Source organism: Triticum dicoccoides, chromosome 6B (genome assembly GCF_002162155.2).
Source record: "Triticum dicoccoides isolate Atlit2015 ecotype Zavitan chromosome 6B, WEW_v2.0, whole genome shotgun sequence".
NCBI lineage: Eukaryota > Viridiplantae > Streptophyta > Magnoliopsida > Poales > Poaceae > Triticum > Triticum dicoccoides.
Window position 1 is genome coordinate 407,510,898 of NC_041391.1, and position 8,361 is coordinate 407,519,258.

Here is an 8,361-nt window from a genome sequence, read left to right on the forward strand (position 1 = left end):
TGCCCATCTGATCATTTTGTGCAGTTCTACTGAAATCACCCAATGCAATGATTTGCCTGTGAGTTCAAGCTCCAAGTTACTCCTTTATAAAATCGGCAAACAGTAGCACAATACCAAATTACCAATACATGACAAGCATAATAATCAGGATAAAGACCAGTACCAACCTGTGTGAGGTAGCATATCAATTACTATTTCCTTTGACTGGAAGCTGAGATAAGCGAAGCGACTGACAGCAAAGGAAGAAAGCAAGCCAAGATAAGCGACTGACAGCAAAGGAAGAAAGCAAGCCAAGACAGGAAAGGACGGAAGCTGTCGAGGCAATGAGGCACCCAAAGTTTTTGTGCAGTTCCACCAAAATCGAGCATCCCTATTGACACATATATTGAGAGACTAAGATTACTGTAATAGTGGGACTAGTTGATGAAACATACACTAACAAATAGAAGCACCCTCATTATCTTAATGGGTAAAGTTATAAACATAGTAGTCCTGCTTAAAGAGAGGTATTAGTTTATTTAATCAGTGCCAATTAGCTCAACACTCAAAGCATTGCCATTTATCATAGGTTGCAAAACTTAACATGCAAAGATAAAGGAGTTTCTCATGACAGTAGCACGGTACAAATAGAGATGACAACAAACTAATATGGATGAAGGCCTTAGGCCCGTACCAACCTGAGAAAAAAAAGCTTATTCATGTAGTCCCATAAGAGATGATAAAGCGCTCACTGGAATCACTCAATAGTATATATTTTTGTGCACTTGAAATGTATGGTTGAAATCACTCTTGTTTAGGAGTGCTGAGATTATATCGAAACATTATCAAGAACTTCCAGCAGAGTTAAAGCACTGGCTGGGATACAGTTCATTGTATTGTCTTGTGTAGTTCCACTAAAATGTATGATTGGCACAACATGATCCCTGTTTGCACAAGTAGGAACAAGGTGAAACCTTCATTAGCTTAGTGAGAAAGGATAGGAAGACATTAGCATATTACTCTAACAGTAGCATAAAATTTAGTGATGGACAATACGCAAAACATTGCCTCATTGAACCAATGGCAATAAATTGACATGCAAAACATAGCACTATTATGTCATGACACTAATAATATTCCCTCCCTGCTCCACCACATGATTCATCTCCATAGACAAACATACACACGTACATGATTCAGCATAGGGTCCTACTAAAGATTTGTTTAACTCCGACAGGAAAATTAGGCAGCAATAAATTAGTAGTACTTAAGTACTACTAATTAATTAAGTGAGACAACAGAAGTGGAAGGGCTCCCTGGAGGATCATCTCACATGTAAGGTAGTCATTGCTAGAGCCCTTGAATGGCCTCGACTGAGGCCTCTGGCTTCAGCAATATCGCCTTGGCACTGTTTATTCTTCTTCTTCTTCCTCTTCATGCTATGTTTCTCTTTCTCCTCACTAGTTGGTGAAACCAAGTACATGATTGGCCTTCTATTTCAGAATTGGTTTTGTCAGTGAGGGAGTACAAGTGTACTAGTAAAAAATAGCATTATTTTCTCATGGCAATCAGAAAATAGAGATGAACACATGCATTAAATATCATTCTTACCTAAAGGAAGGTTATGGCGCCAATATGGATGATGAGGATTGGAACACAGATCTCCTTTTGTGCAGTTCCACCGAAATGAACCAACTGTTCCATTTTGACATTCCAGTTAAACAGCACAAAAGTCACTTCTTTTAAGAAGAGTTTTGTTCAGTGCACCAAAAGGTCACAACAGCAACCAGGTGAATTGGATATCCCTGTTTGCACAAAAAGCTACAGAGGAAACAGTTAGAGTCTCAAACAATTACAAGCAAAAACATTTGGCTAAACTTGTCATGGCTTATAACAGTGGCATGGCTTCATTTTTACCAGGGACATTAGATTAAGAACAACTAAATATTTGGTATAAGGGCATGGGACAGTGGGTGCACTAGCAGTCCAGCACCATGTACGTAAACAGGGGCATAAAGTGGTGATTCATAGTTTGTTGCCCCGAGAAACAAACATCCAAGAAACATATCTGGGTTGGTCCCATTTTTGTTCACTCTAGCCACCTACTCCTATGTGTGGATAGAAAATCTAGTGCTGGTCATACCACTATGTACAGCGTTACCCCTATATTTCCCTTTTCGACCAAGAGACCGGTTGGATAACCAGTCTGTACTACTTTCACCCCCTTTCCTTCCTGTTTGCACCAAGTCCGATGTACATACTAAATTCCCCCACCCCCACTTTATTGCTTGTTTGAACGAAGTACTCCCTCTGTCCGGAATTACTTGTCATCAAAATGGATGTGTCTAGAACTAAAATACGTCTAGATACATCCATTTCAATGACAAGTATTTCCGGATGGAGGGAGTACAAGATTCGACTCCATGAAGTAGCTTTACCTCTAACAATAGAAGAAAAAATAGGTGACATTGGACCATCCGATCGAGAGAGGCTGAGAGGTAGAAAATGATGCACATGTAGCAACATAGCAAGCTGGGGAAGTAGAGCTAAGGCGGTTTTGAACGAAGATATACCTGAAGGTCGTCGGGATGTGGATAGGTGGGCGGCGGGAAGCCGGATCCGCCCATAGGCGACAACGAAGGGATCGGAGGACCTCCCATGCCAGCGCTCAGTCAGAGATAATGGTGTGGCCGGCAGTGGGTCTCCGCCCTCGCTCTCGATGATGGCCTAAACGCTGCCCCTCCTCCCCTTCAACGACGGAGGGGGATACATCCGGATCCGTAACCAACGGTGAGGATAGAAAGACAGTGTTTTTTGAAGGGAGAAAGATAGTGTTACCACCCCTATCTTGTTTAGATCTGGAGAGGATGAGCGTGTGTGAATAGAGCAACCCTAGCAAGCAAGCGCGGAGGCTCCAGCCTATATATACGTAGTGGGGTAGTTTTCCTTTTTCACTCCATCAAAACAATCATTTAACATTGTGTACTACATGCCAGGTCGTGGTTTTTTTTAGTTGTTGATTGTTTTTTGAGATAGCTACCCGCTTGTTCCAAGTGGTGTTACGGTGTGCCAGGTTGCACTTTGTATCGTTCAAGTTTGGTACAAGTCCCTCCATTAAATGAACAACCACCCCCTCGTAAAAATTGTGAACAAGCCCACGGCTAAAATTAGCGGAAACGTGGGTTGCCCCAACATGCATTATTATTTATATTTTGTAACCCCTCTGTTCCTAAATATAAGTCTTTTTATTAGCCACACCTAAGACAAGAACTTTTTTATTAGAAGTGAACCCCACATGTCATAGACACAAAAATTGTGGCAAGATTCCCTTAGGCAAGCCAAAGTGTGTCTAACAATTTGAGCAACTCAAGTTAGGCAAGTGTGGCAAGTGTGGGACAAATAATGTGGCAACATAAGACAAACATAGTCACAATCCAAACAGCCCCGTAATTTTTTGTGACATGCATGAAAATTTGGTTAGTTAAATTTATAGTCAAAACTTGGCAAGGTGCATCAAATCAACACATGCAAGTATCAAAAGGAAAGTCACGGCATGCACGCATGCGTTGTACTCCCTCCGTTTCCAAATATAAGTCTTTTTAGAGATTGCAACAGGTGACTACATACGAAGCAGAATATGTCTACATACATCTGCATGTTGTAATCCATTTAAAATGTGTAAAAAGACTTATATCGAGTGCAGTGCTTTGATGTGCCGCGTCAACTCGTACAAGACCGAGAAGTTTGATTACTACAACGCCCTCTTCCTCGCGGACTGAGCTCCGGTGCCTTAACTGCACCTGCCTTTGGCTGCATGACAGGTGGGACAACCACCTGTTGGGCCCACCTGTCATAGACGCAAAGGTAGGAGCAGTAAGTCCATGAAGCTGCGTCCCTCCCTCGCGCATGAGCGTGATGTCTGGCAGGACTAGTAGAAGCTTTTGCTACATGCTATCCCTCCCGCACGAGGTGGACGGACATGCAGCAGTAGATTCGATACTGTAGAAGTAGGAGTAACATCATTGTTCGTCTTCTAGAAGAGGCGAAGAGCCAAGCGCAACCCGAACATGGCAGTTGCGAACGCTCGCGTGGTGTGGTGCCTTGGAGCATGCATATAGTAGCCAGGCTCTTGCATGAGACAAAATTGCTATTTGAGCCCACTATTGTAGTAGTACTAGTACTTGCTACTCCCTCCGTTTAGGTGAGTAAGTCATTGAATTTGTAGCTAAGCTTCCCTCATTGAATTGTTTAATAATTAAACTCCATCATCCATTGGTTGATAGTCATTCTTCATAGGTCCATGCGCTTAACACCGTTTCCTCCTGGGGTCACCAATGTTTATTTGCTAATTAAAAGCATTGCATGCAATGAACTAGCCACTGCATGTCGTGTTTGGTAGTCTCAAGTCATTAAAAGCACGCACACCTCTCATCTCTTGTTGGTTGAAATGTCAAGAAACAAGAAACAAGGTAGAAGTTAATGCACCACGCCTAAGTGTTTTGGGATTATTTGGTTTTCATAAGATGACTTACACACCTAGACGGAGGGAGTAGTATAGCCCTGTAAACCGGAAAGGAGTATTTGCCTTTCTAGAGATTTCAACAAGTGACTAGACTACACCACGTGCAGTACTCCCTCCCTTCTGGTTTATAGGGCTCAAATCTCAAATCTCATGAACCAAGGCATTTTGCGATTGGAGGAATGTATCTCGTACTTTACAAAACTACCCTAATTAAACTCATGCATTAATTACGTAGTTCTCTTGTTTTCCTTTGCGTCTTGCTCGCGGTGCACAATGTTGAGCACTCCTATATGACTAGCCGCTCTATCTACATGCGGGACATCAAAGCATCCGGGCCCGCGTGCCATCCATCAAATCACAGCGAGGTGCTACAGTCGAGACTCACCTGTCACCCCGGTGTGGTCGTCATGACCCGTCATATCACAAAACCCATACCTTTACCAGCAGTGTTAAAGTGGCCTCCAAGTTGGACTGGACGAAGCAACCATCATTTCACTGGAACGCTCGTTGAAGCCCTTTCTTCCCTTTCTTGAAGAAAAGCTCACTCTAGGCTACTCACTTCTGCCATTTTTCTTCTGTACCGACAAAGGAAAGGTGGACGAATCAGTTATGCTGCTATATTTTTATTCCAAGAATCTTCTTTTTGCGAAGCACCGACCGGTTCTCACAGCCTATTCTTTTCCCGTTTTCATTGCGATTGTGGTTTCCTTTCGATTGCTTTTTGTTTGTCAATTCATTGATGGATCCTGGAGCACTAGGCAAAGAGTTACCGGTGAACAACCCACTTGAGACAGCGATCTCCAGGAAGCGAGCACCGACCAACGAGTTGACCATGTTGGCGGGCCAACCCATGGAGACAAAGAACTCCAAGAAATAAGCACTGGCCAAAGAGTTGACGATGTTGGCGGACGAAATCCTCAAAGAAAGTTGGAAGAACAGCAAGGGCCCCACCATGCCTACCCCAGAAACTCTGATGGCCACCTATGCGACGCTCAAGGCTGAGTTTGAGGAGATAGTCGCTGTTGAGAAGCAGTATTCCCGTAGCAATGTGATGGCCCCCATCGAGGACGAGGAGATGGCCCCCGGAGGGATGAGATCCCCCGGTGAGCTGCACAAGGTAAAAAATAATGGCTTATTGCCATAGTTGTGGTTGTTGATTATTTGCAATGTGCTTGCTAATATGTTAGGGTTGTGCAGGTGCCGGTGGATGTCCTTGATGATTCCGATGTCGCGGCCCGTCCTATGGACAACGCCCCAGAGATCGTTTTCGATGTCGCGTTCTGTCCCATTGGCATCGCCCCGGAGATCGATTCTGATGCCGCTGTCCATCCTGTGACATCGCCCCAGAGATCGATTCCCATGTCGCGGTCAGTCCTATGGACATCGCCCCAGAGATTGATTCCCTTGCCGCTGTCCGTGTTGTGGTCATTGCCCGAGAGATCGATGACAAGAAATAGTTGGTCGCGCTAATCCTTCAGGGTAGTTTGCATTGCCTTGTGTTTAATTACCAGAACGATGCATGTTATCAAACCATCTTAGGGCTAGTGCACTGTCTTGTGTGGGCGGTATTTGCTACCTTTGTTTGATAGTGAATCATGCGAACCCTCTCCGAGTTATGGAAATAGATGTATCCTCACCAGCTTTTGATGTAATATATGGCATGCTTAGATGTAAGTTTGAACTATTTATCATATCAGCGGGGCTTTTTTGATGATTCTTGGTGTTAGTAGGCTAGCTATTGTGCGAGCTATAGCACTTGCAAAACACTCACCGAAGAGAAACGTTGGGGCTGATGAGCTCGTGGTAGGCTTATACTTATCCGTCGTCGATCGACCAATAGCCCTAGCTCCTAAAATTGTAGGCTTAGCGATCGATCAGACAATAGTCGACACAGATACATTCAGGCCTCATTTGGTTCATAGGGTAGGAAAAACGTAGCAAAAATACAGAGACGTACAACACAAAATCATAGCAGTGTAGAGACGTACTCCCTCCGTTCCAAAATAGATGACCTAGGCGGGCTAGTTTGGCCTAGTGGGTTTTAGTGATATGACGTGGTACAGTGTCGTCCAGTCTTCGCGTGTGGTAGCAGTATTGCGGGTACAGTAAGTTTTCTTGAAGAAGCGAAATTCAACAAAGTCATGACGGTTCCTTCATCTGAACAACTTACAGTGGGAAAGGTTGGGCATGCGATACGACCGGGGTAGACCAGGATAATTTTGTGCATGGCAGGTGGACCAGGATGGTCGACGTCCCACATGTTGGTGAATGAAAGTATTCTTTATGATATAGAGGACGAGCAACGAGTATTCATTGTTTATTTTTTATGAAAGCTATTGTCTCCACTCTTACGATGGAGGAGTGTGAAACACGGCAGCCCAGTGAACTTGGCATGTGCACCACTCCCTCCTTCCTCATGTAATGCTACCATACAGTTGACTATAAGGTTGGCTATAAGGTTACAAATTTTTCTCACTTTCTCTCTATCTATTTCCTCTCAAATGTTTTTTACCTTTCTTTTTTTAGACACAATTGTTTTTTATGCCTTCTTTTAGAATTATTATTTTTATACCTAGGAGCATGTGTAGAGACGGGCTCTTGCGGAGCCCACTCCTTGACTTTGTCAATGCCTCTCTCTCCTCCACATAAGCGGGCTTATAGCCCAGTTTTTTACTGGTACTACTTGCTATGCATGCATGCGGTGGGCAGCTACCGTCTCGAGGGGCCAGGGCGGTCAGAGCGGGCTCCGGAAGTGGTCCGGACTCCAGCATGGCCCACCTCACATTATCACCATATATTTCTTGGAGTCCGTGCACGGCAGGCGTGTGATCTCTTCTCCCTCACCCGTTTCTCTCTTCTCAGCCGACGCCCGCCGAGTGATTAGATTTCGGCTATCGACGGTTTATTCAATCACAGTCCCACATGTCAATGAAATTGCAAGACAACGCTTGTCCCCTCTGGTGAGCGACGTGCGAGCCGGACTGTCGGGGGTGCGACGCGTACGACACGTAAGTGTGCCACCTTTTCCTTTAGAACTTGCGAAGCGTAACATTTTCACGCGATCGATTGATAGAAATCCAAAACAAAATGATGAGGGCGGTGCTTTCCCGCTTGTTAGGCGGGCTAGTTTGAGTGATATGACGTGCTACAGTGCCGTCCACTTACTCCATTTTTATGTAAGCAAGAGTTTACACTCTTGCGTGGGAGGAGTGCGAAACACCGCGGATCTGATTTTGATCGAGGGATAACTTCCTTGCCAAATAATGGAGCACTGTTAGCGATTATAGCATGATAATTAGGGCATCTCCAGCGCTAGCCCACAAATTTACACCGGCATCTGTCCAAGGACAATGATGGATGCCATCCGTTGCTGCCCGCATACCTTTCGACAACTATATGAAATAACCGTATGAAATTCATGCAAACAAAGCAAATTTCAAATTAATCGGATGAAATTCATTACATTTCGAAAACTTTTCCTACAAACTGGACGAAATTCATAAAATATTTTGCAGAAACCATACAAAAACCTACTGTAAACCTAATCTAAACGATCGCCGGCGCCCGACCACCATGTCCGGGCATGAACCCGAGAAAGCCGGCCATTGCCTTTGCCTCCTCCTCATCCGCCTCGATAACCTCCTCCTTCGGAGCAGGTTCTGAAGATTTCCGCCTCCACGTCGCCGTCAAGCGGCTAATCGGCCACCGATGTTTACCCCACCAAGCTTGGTGTCGACTGAGTGGAGTAGCGGTGGCCTTCCTGGGACCAGAGCGGTGGCGACCTACCGTGTACTACTCTTCCTCGCTGCCGGCTGCGCCCACGCACGCACGCCGGCTTCGTGGTCGTGGCGGCGGAGGGC